Raw genomic sequence first — 18,826 nt, forward strand, 5'->3', positions numbered from 1 at the left:
AGTGAATTAACATACAAATTTAAACTTCTTGACGTATCTACACCAGATTTTCCCTGTGTGGGTCAGGTCATCTCTCAGCTGACCTAACAAGAGTTCATCGGAAAATCGCTGCACTGGACGTTGTATAGGTCATACGCGATTCTTCATTTGAGATCATGTGCTTATCATGCATTCTCTATTGACTCTGGAGTATATGTGACATGATAGACAAGTTAAGATTGTTTCGTATTATTGTTGCTGAGTTATAAGCAATTATCTTCTTAACATATCCTCTAAAATGTTACATAGAAATGGTACAGAGAGAGAGAGAGAGAGAGAGAGAGAGAGAGAGAGAGAGAGAGAGAGAGAGAGGGGGGGAGGAATGTAATTTGAAGGTATGATGAAATGAATATAAAGAAATTTGAAATATGATGAAATGAATATAAAGAATACTGTAAAAAAATATTTCAAACTAAAACAAACTAACATGTAAACAAGAGAGAGAGAGAGAGAAAGTAGTTTGAAATAAAATGAAGTGAATATAAAGTATAATGAAAATCTATTTCAAACTAAGCAAACTAACATATAAACAAGGTAAAAGTATAGCTGTGCTCAAAATATGTTATGAACAGAGACAAAATCTAAATATTACTCACTGAGTGAGTCACTCTGTATAAGCGTGCATGCATGTAATGTGTATAATGTACCTGCAAATATTTACCACTGTGTGAAACCAAGGCTTTTTTTTTTTTTCCTCTCTCGGAATCTCTCTTCCATAGAAATGGCCGCGTGCGTCCTTCCCTTTATATCCTGTTAAGGTAAACCAAGTTGCTCGGAGCGACGGGTGTGAGCCAAGGAAGGGAAGGAAAGGGAAGGCTTTGGGGGAGGGTTAAGGGAAGGGGAAAGAGAGGTGCAGTTACTAGTATAGTATTTGGCACTCTCGACTTGGAGTGGTTGTTTCTCGTTGTCATTTTTCTACTTCCAAGGTTGACGTAGTGTGTGTCGCTGAGGTATAAAATTCAGTAATATCTAAGTTTGAAAATGTCCAGTTCTATGTACGTTTAATCCTTGTTTTTAGTGTGTGGGTGTTTTTGATGTGTAAGTGTTTGTGTGTCGTTAAGTATGTCTACACGATGGTTTTTATTCTGTGTTTTTATGCATTTATTTTGCATACGGTAGAATCTGTGTTTTTACGTAGTTATTTTGCATAAAGTAGATTCTGTGTTTTTACGTATTTATTTTACATACAGTAGATTCTATGTGTTTTTTTGTATTTATTTTGCATACAGTAGATTCTATGTTTTTGTGCCTTTATTTTGTATACGGTAGATTCTGTGTTTTTGTGTATTTATTTTTCATATGGTAGATTCTGTGTTTTTGTGTATTTATTTTGCATACGGTAGATTCTATGTTTTTTGTGTATTTGCATACGGTAGATTCTGTGTTTTTGTGTACTTGCATACGGTAGATTTTGTGTTTTTGTGTATTTATTTTGCATACGGTAGATTCTGTGTTTTTGTGTATTTATTTTGCATACGGTAGATTCTGTGTTTTTGTGTATTTATTTTCCGTACGGTAGATTCTGTGTTTTTGTGTACTTATTTTGCATACAGTAGATTCTATTTTACGTATTTATTTTACATACGGTAGATTCTGTGTTTTTACGTATTTAAAGTAGACTGCGTTTTTGTGTATTTATTTTGCTTACAGTAGATTCTGTTACTGCCTACGTCATGTACATCTGCAGTACGCTTTTGTGATATGCACTACTGCAGAATTACCGCGCAGAAACAGGCAGTCACACTGACAGCAGGTGACTAAGATTTATATATAAATATCCGAGAGAAATGTTGTCATTTGACGTCATGTGTATTTGAGGGAGAAAACGTCGCCGCGTTCCTTCAATTCATAGCCAGGTTGTGCTTTCTTGAGGCTCTTCTCTTCATTCATGCTCTCTCTCTCTCTCTCTCTCTCTCTCTCTCTCTCTCTCTCTCTCTCTCACACACACACTGCTCGCACGCAGCAGGTATCCATCGAAGATTATATTCACTCTGTAGTGATTTACTTTGGGAAGAGAAAGAAAAATGCTTTTATACTCTAGTAATATTAAGATTTCAATTAACGATAAATGTTGAGTCGTAGCCTTAATTGGAAAACTATTGTTATTCGTTTAGTCTTAAAAAGTCGTGTAGCTTGATTGATATGTTAAAGTACCGTATGGTAATTTTGGTCTTTGTCCAATGCGTCTTTAGTTTGGCGCGCGCGCGTGTGTGTGTGTATGTGTGTGTGTGTGTGTGTGTGTTTATGCAAGACGTCCAGTGAGCCTCTCTTCATCCGAGCGGGAGATTGCTTCAAATGTCAGGCTCTTGTGAATGCTCTGAGTCTGCCGTATATTTGTTTCATTCATGTGAATATTCTCAAGGCTGACGTCAGCAAAATAAAAAAAAAATTAATATATATTTTTTTTTTTTTTTTTTTTTTACATTTTAATCTGGTTGTAGGAAGTCGCCGCTGGATTTCCAGCTTTTCATCATCGAAGTACGTCTTAATTTCCTTGACGTTTCCATTCAAATGAAGTGGTTTGAGGTGGAATTAGAAAGGCGGACGGTTGAGAGCTGTGTTATATGTGTAAACATACACCGCATATAGCTGTAGTGTATTTAGGGTTATACACATACATAAATATATATACATTGTGTATATGTACATACACATTATATATGTGTGTATATATATATATATATATATATATATATATATATATATATATATATATATATATATATATATATATATATATATATATATATAAATATATATTAAGTTATTTCATAGCTAGGGTTAGCTCCAAGAACAAACAGCAACTTACAAAGAAGTTTTATCAACAGTGCGTTGTACCCCCCTTCACCCGGGTCTTGCATGAATTTGCCATTCCTAGATATTGCGACTCTTCCTTTGCAGTACGTATTTCTTGCTGTTTATCTAGTCTTTTCTAGGGCTTCCTCAGACCATTTCTGAATTACGCACTCGTTCATTCTTTCCACATAACCAAACCATCTCAGAATACCCAGATCCATCCTTTCACCATTGCTAACTTTTTTACCATTCCTACGTACCTACATTTCTCACCCTATCAAGTCTTGTGTTACTTATACTGTGCAAACAGATTATCGCTGTTGCTTCAATATAGTGTTTTTTTACACATTCAATATGAACACTTAACTTCTGTGTTGGTTTGGCTCAACAGTCTCTTCATACATTCCTACCTTGAATTCCATAGACATCCCGAGTCTCCTCCTAATCTTTAACTCACACTATTTGCAACTTCTATTCTTAGCTCTGTTTGTTCATTTACTTTTCATTCTACATTAACTTCCTTATAGAGCTTCTCATTCTCCCGTCTATTTCTGTTACATCCCATCTTTCCGTTTTACTGCATTATCGATCCTCCAGTACAAGATCACCTCTGTCATGCTGTTGCACCTCAAATAATTTTTTCCTTATTCACTAAACTTATTTTATCCCGATTTTATTCCTTCTTCTTACCCTCGTTTTTATTCTTTCAGGTTACTTTCTTGTTCCAACAAATACTTGTTTATTTTTTATCCCTTCATGAAATTTCATTTATATTCGTACCGTATACTCCCTCCACATCTGTCTTTAAACTCTGCTCATATTTTATCCATATTCAATATATGACCTCAACTCTTCATACCAAAGTCATTTGTAACCACATTTTCACTGCTTCCTCTCCAACCTACGTATTATTTATCTTAATTTTTGGTTCAAGTAGATTATCAGTTTTTCAGTGTTCCATCTGTTCTGTAATACCACAATCTAGCAGTATCTTTTTATCACCATTTTTTCCGTTCTGCAGTATGCCTGTGAATAATCATTGGAAACCATGTATTTCCAGCAAATAATCCCCCTTTTAAACACACTTCCGCAATACACTCCAGTCTCATTTACTCCTGGACCTCTGTACCTACCAACATCATCATCTTTTTCAATGTCACTTACCTTTGCATTTAAATCACATAGCTCAACCACCCTTTCATATCATCCAAACCCAGCTTTAGCACCATCTTGAGATCTGTTTACTTTCATATCAGCATTCTTGCCCACAATTGCTGTACTTGCAGATGTCTTATGTTGCAAACACTCTGGACTCATTACCTTCTGCAGTATTGCTTCACTGTCCCTGATAAGTATCGTATCATCTGCAAGTCATGTCTCATTTTTGTATGATAAAAGCTTTGCATCTACATGCATTGTCCTTTCTGTGACTTCTCACTCACATCACTTCATCCATAAAGATATTGCAAAGCCATTGAGACAACACTTCTTTGTGTCAGACTAATTTTATTGGTTACATTTGTATTACAATGGCAGCAGCGGTCTCTGTTGTTTATATTTTTAGTTACACCTCTTCCAAAAGCTTCGAAATCCCAAGGGAAATGATAGTAAGACACTTACCATCCTGGGTAAGATTTAATCCAACACTGGTTGAAAATGCTGAGGTAATTACGTAATCTGCACCACCAAGGAAGATGAGAAATTTTTGAGTTCATTCATATATTTACTAAAGCTGTTGCAGAGCATCCTTACCATTGTGATATCCAAAACCGGGATAAGCGTATATAAAGATATTAGGATGAAATGGAATTGAGGTCGTCCAAATGGCCATTACAATATATATATATAATACATATATATATAACTGTGTATATATATACACATATACATACATACACATATAAATGCATTTATGTATGTATGTAAGTATGTGTTTGTATACATATTTATATATATATATATATATATGTATATATATATATATATATATATATATATATATATATATATATATATATATATATATATATATATATATATATATATATATATATATATATATATATATATATATATATATATGGAGAGAAGAGAGAGAGAGAGAGAGAGAGAGAGAGAGAGTTAGGTTAGCTCCGAGTTATCCACCCATCTGGCTTTTTAGCGGCGCCTGCCCACATCTCCCATCTTGTTCCACGGTGGTGGTAGGGCGGCACCGCGCGGGGTTTGACTCTGAACTCCAACACTCCGAGTCTCTCTCGGTCGGAGACTCGACTCATTCAGTAAAAGCAGTGTCCGGCAGTGAGTGAGGACTTCGGCCGCTGGTTTAGGCTCTTTTCAGCTCTCGAACGCCAGCTTTTTCGCGTACTGTTCGCGCCCTCATGGGCGTCTTGTGTGTTCTTCGTCATTGGTGATGCATCGTGGATGGTGGTAGCTGTATGGTAGTGTGAATTAGTGAATTTTAGTCGTTTTTTAACAGTGACTCGAGTGTGTCGAATGTGGTATGCGAACTTTTGAAATTCGTAGAAGGAAACATACGCTTATGCTGGGTGTGGATGAAATCGTTTCAGATTGTAGTTTTTTTTTAAATTTTGATTTTCAGTTTTTGTTGATAGAGGATGACTATCCATCATTATATCCAATTCGTTTTTTTTTTTTTTTAATGGAAACGATATATATGCGTTGTGCCTCGGCGTCTGTCCACAACAGCTGGAACTTTAAACCAGTTAAGTTGTGTATATGAAACTTGAAGCTGGAGCAAAGAAAGTGAAGTTAAACCGTGCCAGTTTCTGTTCATTGTAATGAAGTTTACTATGTGACAGCCCGTGTGTTTGTTTATTTATCGACGTCCATCAAGAGACACGCTTTCTCCGTTCATACGGAGACACCTCATTGACCAAAAACTCCGAGAGGAACCGAAAACCATTATTGGTTGCTCGTGAAACTTATTTAAAGTTTGGTTCTCAGTGAAACACTTCGGGGAAGTTCGAACTTCTTCCCCACATCCTGCTAACCAAGCTGCTAACCAGCTTTCCTCTCGCCTTCTAGCGCAACTACTATAACGCAGTTGCTGGTTAAGTCTGCTTAGTTTATCATTCGGATGTTTTTACTTTTGTATTTCGGTTTTTATTGTTTCCAAGATTTATCAAGACGTTTTGAAGTTCATTTGAGTTTGTGGTATGTATATTATTGTATTATTCTATTTGGGAAGTGTATTGCTTGTTAGAACTTGTGTGGTAATTTGTGGTATATGAAGAGTGGGTTTGTTGAAAAGTTACCTTTTAGTTTGAAAGTCATCTGTAAAACAGTGTGTGTGTATGTATATATATAGTTATATATTATATATATATATATATATATATATATATATATATATATATATATATATATATATATATATATATATATATATATATATATATATCATAATTGAAGAGAAAAATTTACATTTATTTCAGGACGTATATTAAATGATATTTTCTTTGTTACATTAATTGTAAATGAATAATGTAAGAGGCAGATGTACAATAGTTTAACAAATTTTCTTGACTGCTATAAATGCATTTTTAAAATGGTATGAAAGGCATTGGTGAAGGAGCGAATTATCCTTCGGCCAGAATACCTTCCACTGGCGAGAGAGAGAGAGAGAGAGAGAGAGAGAGAGAGAGAGAGAGGTCATGTCTGCGTCTGTGAAAGTTGACCTTCTCCGTTTCTAGTGTGTACCGGCAGCCCTTACTTGTCATTTCCTTCCAAGTTGTAGGTCGTGTTCATCTTTGTTATTTAATGTTTAATTAACGATAATTGAACGTTAATATTGGATGCTCTTTTCCATTTTAACTTGATGTAAACGCCCCACACGCCCCGTACATCAGCAACCCACTGTGCGTATAATCTTCAACCGGGAAGCGCTGCATTTGCGCATGTCTGGTTCTAATGGCTGAGTTCATTCTGAGTATATCATTCCCATGGAACTCTCGTCTTCCTTTTTCATTTAGTCTGTTCTGTTACCGGTGGTTGGTCCTAGTGATTATTGTTTCTTGGTACTGAGTGACGCATGGGGTGGGAGTGATGACAGCTGTCACGCCAAGGTGCTTGTCGCGTATATATTTTCCGTGTGCAAACGGATGGGAATGGGAATAGAAATGGGAATTCATTAGGAATTGGGTAAATGGGTAATTGGGCAGGCTAATTAGTCGGGTGTAATGGGGAGCAGACGGGTTTGCATTGAAATTATTTTGTTTCAGTATATATACTGTACATGTTTGCTACGCTTGAAAATTTTTAAAAATGTATATCTTTGCCTATATAAATACTCATATGTATCGTATATCAGTTCATTGCAGTTCAGCATTTCATTCTCTGTGTGTGACACATTCAACCTTGTTCTTATTGTGTTCAAATAACGAGTGACTTACCCAGCTTGACCTTTCCAGCGCCCTTTGGCAAATCAGGGTATAGATATTCATTCATGAATATTTTCTTGGTATTTGTTTTGCAAGACACAAGACAAGTGACTCGTACAGCAGGTGAATCGACCCGCTTGTAACCTGATATTCTAGTAAACTTTTATTAATATTTCTTTCCCTGAATCCTTTTGTATGTATGTGTGTATGTCTGTATGTGCTGTCTGTGCGTGACTGCGTAGCACGGCTTAATGACGTCTGTCTTGCAAGTAACCTACTTTTTTCCTGGAGTCGTCCTTTCGCGGGCTATGGCGGCACTAAGACTTGCTTGCTGCTTCACTTGTGCTGTGTTAGTAGTGTTCATTCATGATTCGGCTGTTTTCATGTTTTTTATTTGTCTGAGTTTATGGGTTAGAGAGAGAGAGAGAGAGAGAGAGAGAGAGAGAGAGGACTCCTAATGTTTCATATTTTCAAGATGCAAGATGACAAATTACAGTGTAAAATGAGTTGTTTAATTCTCTGCTCCTCTTGGAGCTTCTGGATTGATATGTACCTTTCATTTGAAGAAATTCTGTATGATTCGGCTGCTTTCGTGTTTTTTATTTGTCTGAGTTTATGTGTGAGAGAGAGAGAGAGAGAGAGAGAGAGATGCGTAATGTTTCTTATTTTTAAGATGCAAGATGACAGATTATAGTGTGAAATGAGCTGTTAAATTCTCTGCTCTCTTGGATTGATATACCTTTTATTTGAAGAAATTCTGTATGAAGCCCAAGATAATATTCCTAAATAAGAAAATGTTGATAGAAAAAAAGAGATAAATGACAAGAAACTGCCTTTTATAAATTTGCCCTAGACCCCTGCTTCGTATTGCATAATTATTGGGCATTTCAGGATTAAACTTCTATTTCGGAATTCACGTGATCGTGTTTATCCTACAATCCGTACCTGTTAAAGAGGAATGGGTTCCCGTGTTTGTAGTTCTGTGAAGTTGCGAGGTTACTGAGGCCATTAATTGTAGGTAATTATTCGGTAATGCGTCTCTTGATGATGGCATTCAGAATTCAAGTCAAGGGGTGGTATTAGATATTTCCTTGAATGGCACACATTTTTGTAGGTTGCTCGGACAGAAGATGTTTATAACGAAAGTGTTAGGCTTCTTTTACGTTCATTTTTAGTCTGTGGAATTTCGTTATCTTTGTGACTGCAGTACTTGATGAAATAGGTGTTAGTGAACTTGGTCATATTTGTGTTTGTATATATTTTCTGCTCAGTTATACGCTTGCCACACGCACTTGCTCATTATATATATATATATATATATATATATATATATATATATATATATATATATATATATATATATGTATATGTGTATGTATGTATGTATGTATGTATGTATGTATGTATGTATGTATATGCTGCTAATTTTCCTACATAAGATGTACTATCTTCCAAGCACCCTGCGCTTTTTAGATGTAAAGGTACTTCCGTTTCAGTACCTGTCTTTCTTCCGCACAAAATTCTGAACTGCACACACTTTCCACCAACACGTTACTGACCTAACCTATTTTAAAGCGCCTTTGATCCATCATCATCATCACCATCATCATCATCATCATCTCCTGCGAAAGGGCCTCTGTGAAATTTCGGCCCTGTAACGTTTCTCATGGTTATACCTCCTCATATCTCCACTCATCTCCAGACTCCTGTCTCATAGTTATCATCCAAGCAGGTCAGGGCCATCCAACTCTTCTGGTGCCTAGAGGAGCCTAGCTGACATTATCGCATATACTCTTCGCCATGGGATGGTGAGAAGGACATGTCTTAAGCCATCTTCATGTTCCGGTCATCACCCTTTTATATAGGCCATATATATGCAACTTGTATAGTAATTCCCCTAATTGTGTTATTTCTTACTCTACATATCTCGTCCTTTGTCTAGCTGCTCTCAGAGGTACACAGAACTTGTAATTGCTCTCAGTAAATCACCTTGAACGCAATACATCCTCAACCTGTCTGCACTGGAATGTTTATAATTCTCTCCTAATAAGCTGTCTGTAGCTTTGTAAATTCCACCTACATCCTTTCCTTTTTCACTCGTGAACTTCTTGCCCAACATTTTCATTACTAATACTTTATTCACTTCACAGTCCCAAAGGTTGTGTTTTTCAAGCTGGTTCATTCAAGCTGAACCGATTCATTTTGTGTGGCTTTGTTTTCAAGTATTAATTTTTTGGGCAAATATGTAACTTCCTTTCTTCCTAACAAGTGTAAGTAAAGTTTTAGCTGTTCAAAGTGGTATTATTATCTTTCCATATGTTGAACTGCGTCTGTTTGTCATGATATGCTCATCTCCATGAATCATAAAGCCAAGGTTGATCATTAGTCAGTCTTTTGGCAGTTTTTCTTAGAACTGAACGCGCTAAAATTTCTGATAGTTTCTTTAAATGACTGTATGGAATGGTGGTTAGCTGTTACCTCAGGTGTTTTTTGTTGCAAAGTCATATTGCCCTGCTGGAAAAATGCTTGAGTCATGCAGTTTTTCAATATTAGTATTGAGATGTCCATCGCTAAGGCACAGTGGTCAGAGGGCCAGTAAACTTACAGATTTTGGCCCCAAGCAAGGCTACAACCTTTAACTTGGTTTAGTTTGATGGCAGAAATATGTTTGAGCTCTTTATCAGTTAAACAAACAATAGTTTTATAGAATACCAAAGCTGACTTGCAATCCCCTTATTAGTTCTTGTAATATTATTTGGTGATATTATTACTAACCAAACTGCAATCCTAGTTGGAAAGGCTAAATGCTACAAGCTCAAGGACCCCAACAGGGAAAGCAGCCTAGTGCAGAAAATCAAATTGATAATTAAACTGTATAAAAGAGAAATAGCAACGAAAAACAAATATGATAAATAAAAAAGTGAAATAAATGAGACAAATAACAAATACACCATGAAGTTTGAACTTTGAAAGTCCAGCGATTCAACAACAGGATTAAGATCACTCCTCAGTTTGGTCACAGTAGGAACAAAGCTTCATAGAGAACTGATATTGAACTTCACAGAAGGAAAGGCGACTGTTGGCATAAGCTGTATATCTAGTATTATGTGGTATATGTGGTATAATCTTGGAAAATCTGAATGCAGAGGAGTAAGCTAACATGTGTGCCAAGGAATGAAGTATCCAAATATAACACAGGATGCCTTGGAGTCAAAGGACTATGCTAAGCGCCTTGTTTAAATTGACAAATATAGTTATCGTCATTGTGGTTGCAAGAGAAACTAAATAAACATGAAACGTGCCAGTTTGCTGCCCCATCATTGCGAAGTCATTAAGGTGACTTAGGGGTGCAATATGTCACATGAATAATTGAAGGGTACTGGATATAGTATAGTACATGGCAGAATGGTTTTTGTATGCATGGATATTCAGCCCCCAGACCACACCTTCATCCATGATGACCTCAGTGGTGTTGGAGTACTCCACCCCTTTGCTTTTAGTCGCTTCTTCAGCTCACCTTTCCTCCTCTTACTTATACACACGTTGAATGTTACGCTTCCATGAATTTATACGCAGGATGTTGACAAAAATCACATTTATGATTTAGGAATCGGCTTCAAGGTTTAGGTTGCTTTGGATGTGTAAGATTGTTATTAAATCAAGTATTCAGGGCCATAATTAACGTATTTTTTATACGGATTTTCATTACAGCATTCTAGGCTGAGACAGATATTTTTAATACGGATTTTCATTACAGCCTTCTAGGCTGAGACAGATTTTTTTAATACGGATTTTCATTACTGCGTTCTGGGCTGAGACAGAATTTTTTATACGGATTTTCATTACTGCGTTCTAGGCTGAGACAGATGATATTTCTTAAAGGTCATTTAAAAAATTGTAAGGCATGTTGTGAATAAAATATGTATAGCCTTCCCTAATTGGCAAACGGTGTAGACGAGATCAGAATATGCCCAATGTTAGAAAGTCCTGTGAGTGTATTTTTATTGGGCCTGAAGAAAGAGAAATTTCATGCACACTACCTTGGGTTTGGTGTGCCTTGGTAATGAAGAGAATCAAGGTTGATGGCCGTGAATACTACGTTGTATCCACCACAGTTCGTGGAATATTTGATGGCATTTCCTTGTTCACATCTACTGATGACGTACTAACCCTTACAAAAAATTGTATATCAGTTACTTGGAAACGTGCTAAGCCTATGTATTTTGTAACTGAAAATTTGAAGGGTAAGAACTAGTCTCGTACTTATTTAACCTATTTGATGTACAAAGTAACTGCTATCATATGAGAACTCTCCTTCAACCGTTGGAGCGCCCTCCCATGGACAGCTTTTACCACCCTGTGAGGAGACCAGAAACCGGTTGTTACAGTTTAATTTCTTCTTCAGGATTCCCTAAGTCCTGTTTTTGACGTCATTTGTTTCGGGCGACGCAGCATTTCACTCACTTCTCCTTTTCAAGGAGGCGAACTGCCATAAAATTATTGCCTTACTTCGTCAGATTCCTGGTAACAATTCACGGAGTTCTTAAGCCCCAGCAGGTAAAGTTTTCATACAAAAAGCTCCGTGAATTTTTTTTTTATTTTATATTTTTTTCCTGTTTTTAGAAGTAGCAGTGCCTTTAGTTATTAGCATTTGTACTATTGAAATAATAACATTTAGGCCTTACAATTTTATTCTTTTGTTAACTCGTGGTCTTCTAAATCTTTTGCCCCCTATAAATTTTGACTTGGCCGCTAAGAAAATCCTTGTTAGGTTATGTGTAGTAATTTGTATAGTCACTGGCTTACGTCAAATTATCGTACGGTACTCATCATTATGTGTAAAGCACTGTGTGGAAAGTAACGATTGTGAGATCGGTGATTGAATATAATAATGGTTTACTGAATCTAGACGTTAAAATATGTAACTTAGTGCGCTGTATTACTTAAAAAAAAAAGTTAGCCTACCTCAGTTAGGCGTATGGACCCCCCCCTCCCTCCCTCTCATTTGTTATGGTATATTGAATGTCATGTATAGAGAGTACTTCAGGCGATCACTCTCGAATTTCTTCCTCATTCCGCCACAAGTGGGCGACCTTAGAGGGATTCCCGATTTTTCTTCTCTCGTAAGACGCAGTTGAAAGAACCCGAATCCCTCGTAGTGCTTTCGAGTATTATATTTACCGGCTCATCATAGCCCTAATTGCTCCCAAGTTCAGTTATGACGACTATTACCGTATTCCTTCGGGTTTTGCACTGAGCTTTTCCAACGGACGTAACGTCAGAGAACCTGGCCACGTAGAGACAGGCAGGTGTATGAGAGTTGGCGGCAGCAGCAGAAGGCGCGTTCACAAAACATGATTCACCTCCTCTCTCTCTCTCTCTCTCTCTCTCTCTCTCTCTCTCTCTCTCTCTCTCTCTCTCTCTCTCTCGCTGTGAGTGCTGGAATAAGCCCGGGGCTATCTGCCTCATACGCACTACGTTTTCTTTCAAGCTCAGCTTCGGCTGCAGCTATTTTCAAATATTTTGATTGGTCATCATCAGTGCATTTCGCCCTCGGGTTAGGGTCGAGAATCTCGAGATGCTTGGTTCAGCGTTAGTTCCACCTTGCTTTTCTTTTGAGGGGTCGGTCTGTGGGTGTGTTTAAGTTCGTTATTAAGGTGCGCTCGGATGGTGGGTGACGTAACGGTTGTTAGTTGCTGCGGTTGGATGGATCATGGTCATGGAAGGTTCTCCCTGTGTGTGTGTGTGTGTGTGTGTGTGTGTAAGGGGGGGAGAGAGAGAGAAGCTTGACCTTGAGGCCGTCCACCCACCTTAATACTGAACGTGTAAGCCCACCCTACCACCAAAATCCCCCACCATGGCCACCATAACAATCTCCATCTTCCCTCTCTACTGTAAGAGCAAACCGCGCAGTACTTCTGGTGACTTGAGGTGACGTTCTCTCCACTTCTCTGTGTACTCGTACCTTGCGTTCTTCGGTCTACATATGACTGTTCACTTACGGTTTTTAAATTCGTCAACATGTCGTTATTACGATATATCGAACCTTCAGATAATTTCGGTAAACATCAGACAAGTCGCAATAAGAGGTGATATCTCTCAGCAATTTTGACGAAGCTCAGTGTAGCCTAACTTCCTTGTTTTATCCAAATCCATGGAGGAGGGGATGACGTCATCTTGAGTCTACAGATACTGAGACTAACACATTGTATGAGGTAGAAATCGAAAGTTTCCGTCGTATGGATCCTGATCCTTGGGATTGATAATTGTGCCCGCGATTACTCCTAATCATCTTCCCTTATTTTTTCCGACCGACCAGAATTATTTCCTGCACATCAGCCTACACTACTCGCTGCGCAGTTTCTTGTAGTTAGGCTATTCGTATCTGTTACTCTAATGATCTCGGTTCGTAGGTTTCCACAACGGTTTGCGAACGGTTTTACTGTTTTAAGTGAGGCTATTGAGATTAGCATGGCCTCCGTACACTGACTTTGTTCGTGACAACTCGAGTTTAGTGCTAAACAATATCGTTATCTCAGAACGATATATATTATAATTTATAATATTATTATTGTACATATGAAGAGGGAGTATCTAGGGCATATATATTGCATTTTATTTTTGACTTGCCAATTACGAATAGTTTATCATTCATGAGGACACTCAGAAAATTCATCGAGTATTACATTTATATATATAATATTTATATATATGTATATATAAAATATGTACTTATATTTTTGTATATATATGATGTAAAATAGTAGAAAAATAGATTGAATGATTATTTATAACTGGTATAAAATACAACATTTTATGCCTTTAATAGTGAAAAAAAATGCGAGTAAGTTTCGTTAACAACGCCGTACAAATATTGATTCCTTGAATTGCAACGGTAATCACAAGGAAAGATAAACTTGAAATATTCAAGTTCTGGGAGGACCAAGAATTCACACACACACACACACACACACACACACACACACACACACACACACACATTCGAGTGGTGCAGTGTTGTCAGGGGAGATTTTACCCAAGGAAAAGCACACCATAAACAGTGATATTTATATACTGTACATGCCACTGTTATACTCATATCCTGTGTATCTTCACCACGCATAGGAACACTATACCTGTCTGATGCGCTAAAAATTATCCATTGTACATTTTTTCGTCTTCATATTTTATGCATACAGCTTGCAACAATTATCGTGCAGTCATCCATCGTCCAACGGAGTTCTCTTGCAAGTATAATGGATTATTGCAAGATCCCGAATTCTGTTCATCCATAAATATTTATTTACGCTTACTTTGATAAAAAGGTGTTTGCTGGATTTTTGCTGTTAATGATACATTTTCTTTTTTGAAGTAAAACTTTAGGTATATGTATACATATATCTCACTTATACAAGCGTGACTTTATGTTTAAATATTAAGCCACAAATACCGTTTAATATCTAATTCACTACACCTTAAGTGGATATTAAACGATATCTGTTGCTTGATTATATATATATAGATATATATATATATATATATATATATATATATATATATGTATATGAATTTCTAATAACTACAATGACATTTTAACTCCTGGAGTTCTTCACGCCTTTTAGATACGCTTGTCACTCCAAAGTCTTGATTGAATCTGAAATGAGTCCAACTCCCAGTAAGGAGATTCGATCATGCGCGCATGGGAGTGGAGTGAGATTATGTTAAGCAAGTATCAAGTTTATTTCCACTATTATTATTATTAGTAGTAGCAGCAGTCGTCGTTATAGTACTGTTGCCTACGTTAAGACCTGTATCATTGTTACTGCTGTCTTGTATACGAGTATTACTGATATTAATATTAAGTGCAGGTAGGCCTATGTGTATCTTTAATGTTTTAAAAGCCTAGTGATAATGACGGGTGGTTTTCCACTATGTGACTCAACCACTCAACCCTATTGGGTGCTTTGTATACCCTTTTGGGCTGTGTGTGTACCTTTTTGGGCGCTGTGTGTAGGCTACATGTAGCTTCTACTGATGCTACCCCTTTCGCTGAACGAGTTTCTCACGAGGCGCAATTCAATCCAATTCTCCCCGAGCCAGTGCGCGCCAGGAGATCGGGTTGAAGGCTTTGTAGTGACAAGCGTGTCCAGAATATGTGACGAAATCGAGGCGTTAAGAGGTCATTTTGGATATTACAAATAATTATATAGCTGGTAAAACTGATATATAAATATATGTATATATATGTGCATGTGTGTGTATATATATATATATATATATATATATATATATATATATATATATATATATATATATACATATACTGTATATGTAATGTGTGTATGTAGAGAGAGAGAGAGAGATTGGTAGATAGAAGCATTAAGGGATTTTCCTTACCAGGGAGTGGCTCCAGAAAAACAAGACAGTTGTCACTGCCACATTCAAACTGAATTGCAAAATTGGGTGGAACACCTGTATTGAAAATTCCACTTTATAAGCTGTTTCATGCTCCTAAAAAGGTCCACCAACAAAACATTGAGCCCTTAATATTATGTGCTCTGCGCCATTCGCCTGTCTTTCACCAACTTATTGCCTTCTGAGTTTAAGAGCCTTTCCTTTCCAATACCCCTTCCACGCAATCTGTCCTGTTACTTTTAGGTAAATTTCTCCTACACCTTATTTTAACACCCCCGTTCTTTCCATATGACCGAACCACCTCATAACACTCCGCCATTCCACGCATCGTTCTCTTCCTGTTATCTGGTCCAGCAGCTTTACACTAGCATTTAATATTCTTTCTGTAACAGCTAACATCCCACGCACGATGCGTCAGGATTTGTTTCCTCAGCAGTGAACAGTCCTTGTTGGAAGCAAAAGCTAATCGCTCATGTTTTGGTTGACGTCTCGTGAATCATAACAAGCGGTATGTTGACCAACTTGGCATTCTCGGAAGTGATGCAATATCGGTCTAAATTGCATCCGTATTCCGTAGGTATCGAGGAGGCTATTAACTGATATTATCTCGAGTTGAGATCATCTGCTTTATTTAGTGATATCTGGATTTCCTTCCTTGCCACATGAAACCCCAGGGTCCAGATTTTGAACTGGACAAACCCGGAAGCTTGTTCTGAAAGCAGTTAGGAGCAAGTATTAAAACGATTCCTCCCGGGACTTGTTGAGAAGATAAAATTTTAGATAATAATTTATATTCTTTTTATTTTTGTTTTATGGAGTTTTCTGCCCTTGCAAAAATGAGCACACAAATAAAGCAAACACAATATTGAAAGCTCAGTTGTTCATTTTCATGTCTTTGATTTTTCTTGGGTTTTATTTGTTTCATTGAACGCTAGGAAATACAATCCAAGTTTTTAATTTAGAGAGAGAGAGAGAGAGAGAGAGAGAGAGAGAGAGAGAGAGAGAGAGAGAGAGAGAGAGAGAGAGAGAGAGAATGAATGTTGTTAAAAAAATTTTTTCATTTTAAGGTTACATGCCCTCATGATCTTTTGACCTTCAATAGTAAAAATGTAGATGATAAAATTTTATTTAAAATTTTATCATCTATTCAAACCAGTATTCTATCAGCACTTTTATGGGTAAACCGATAAATGTTACAAGCCGCTGGACAGGGTATGGGGCAGCAACCTCACTTGAGAATACTTGATCAGAACTGGAAGGCTAAAACTTTCTTAAGCCACCCTTTGGACAAAGTCTTCCTGATAGGCAGTTATTACTGAATACTGATGTAGGCCTACAAGTGGTGTCTTTTACTTTAAAGATACCTTTTCTCTAATATCTCATATCTCTCCCCCTCCTCCTTAAGACTAAAGCTATGAAGATAAAAATGAAAATTACGGCTATGTTGCTTCATTTATTACATAATGCCTACAGCTGTTTCAGACACTGAAACCTAGAGAAACAAGGAGGCCATACACCAGGCATTTTTTGGATTTCATAAGCAAACAAGTAAAAAAATGCACCGAAGTTTCTTCGGCGCAATCGAGTTTTCTGTACATTGCATTATCAAGGTCACCGAAAATTGATCTAGCTTTCGGTGGTCTCGGTATAATGCTGTATGAGACGCCGCCCGTGAATCTTTAACCACGGGCCGGTGGTGGCCTGTCGTATTGAAGCTAGAGGGCTGCAGATTGGCATGTTTGATGATTGGAGGGTGGATGATCAACATAACAATTTGTAGCCCTCTAGCCTCAGTAGTTTTTAAGATCTGAGGGCGGGCAGAAAAATTGCGGACGGAGAGACAAAGCCGGCACAATAGTTTTCTTTTACAGAAAACTAAAAACTGCTGAGATTTGACCTGATGTTGTTCACCAGGAGAATGCCTCTGTGTACTTGTGGTTACTGATGTACGGAACATTTTACTACAATAACGTACACTTAACATCCAGATGTTTTTGGACTTGTGCTATGCCCCTGTACGCTCTTGAGGCTGGGGCTCTTATGGTGGAGACTGTTGGTGAAGGAATGTTGGAGAGGTTCATTAGAGAGTGTAACTTGTTTGGTAGGTTATCAGGACATTGTCATCGTCCTTATTTGTTCTTTATTTCTTGATTTGAATTGTTGGGGCATTCCAGGAAGAATGGTATAGTTTACCGGCTGCTGTATATATTGATTTGTTTAAGCCTTAATATCTGTGGCACATCTGGAACCTTTGAATATAATTTTATCATCTAGGCCTATATTGCCAATGCAGCTATCGCCATCAGTGCACCTCATGCGGTGCACTGTAGGCATTACTTAAGGTTCTTTGCAGTGTGCCTTCGGCCCCTAGCTGCAACCCCTTTCGTTCCTTTTACTGTACCTCCTTTCATATTCTCTCTCCCATCTTCCACCCTCTCCAAACAGTTGATTCTTGGTGCAACTGCGAGGTTTTACTACTGTTACACCTTTCAAACCTTTTACTTTCAATTTCCGTTTCAGCGCTGAATGGCCTCATAGGTCCCAGTGCTTGGCCTTTAGCCTAAATTGTATATTCAGTTCAATTCAACTATCGTCTACGATAAGTATACTGTTCTTGTTTCCTTCGTAATTTTAAATTGCATGTTATTATCTTTCCATTTATCTGAATAGCACTGCTTTAACCTATTTGACGGAAACATAAGGTATTTTACTCTCTGCTACCTTATAACAAATTCTCACAGCCAGATGTATCACGGTACAAAGTGTGACGGTTATTGTTGAATATTAATGAAAGAGTTCGCAAGGCTGTAGTTTTCTGTTGTTGCAGTTTTGTTCTTTCTGGATGTTGCCTGGTAACATTTCACGCATAACATTGTCATAAATCGTTACTGTTTGGAGTGGATGTTAGTTACCATCTTTTCCCCAGCATTATTATCCATGATTTAGACTTTTAGACCGCCATTGGACAGAGTACCATTAGATCCCGTAGTGGGGTAGTGCCGTCAGTGCACCTCAACTGGTACACTGTAGGCATTACTTTGAGGGCATTTGCAGCGTCCCTTCGGCCCCGAGCTGCACCCCCTTTCATTCCTTTTACTGGACCTCCTTTCATATTCTCATTCTTCCATCTAACTTTCCACCTTCTCTAACAATTATTTCGCAGTGCAACTGCGAGG

At 37.5% G+C, this 18,826-nt stretch overlaps 1 protein-coding gene across 5 annotated transcripts in view; it reads left to right on the top strand.

Annotated features, from left to right (window-relative positions):
* The first annotated feature begins 5,078 nt into the window (after positions 1-5,078).
* Positions 5,079-18,826, top strand: part of LOC136847840 (rho guanine nucleotide exchange factor 10) — a 94,714-nt gene continuing 80,966 nt past the window's right edge. The window contains exon 1 of one of the 5 annotated variants that reach the window (XM_067119805.1): positions 5,079-5,133. The gene's annotated coding sequence lies outside the window, so the exon portion shown is untranslated. Of the gene's footprint in view, positions 5,274-18,826 lie in introns of all 5 variants that reach the window. The other 4 variants (XM_067119802.1, XM_067119801.1, XM_067119803.1 and 1 more) reach the window with 4 other exon arrangements.

The sequence above is a fragment of the Macrobrachium rosenbergii genome, chromosome 17 (genome assembly GCF_040412425.1).
Source record: "Macrobrachium rosenbergii isolate ZJJX-2024 chromosome 17, ASM4041242v1, whole genome shotgun sequence".
NCBI classification, from domain to species: Eukaryota; Metazoa; Arthropoda; class Malacostraca; order Decapoda; family Palaemonidae; genus Macrobrachium; species Macrobrachium rosenbergii.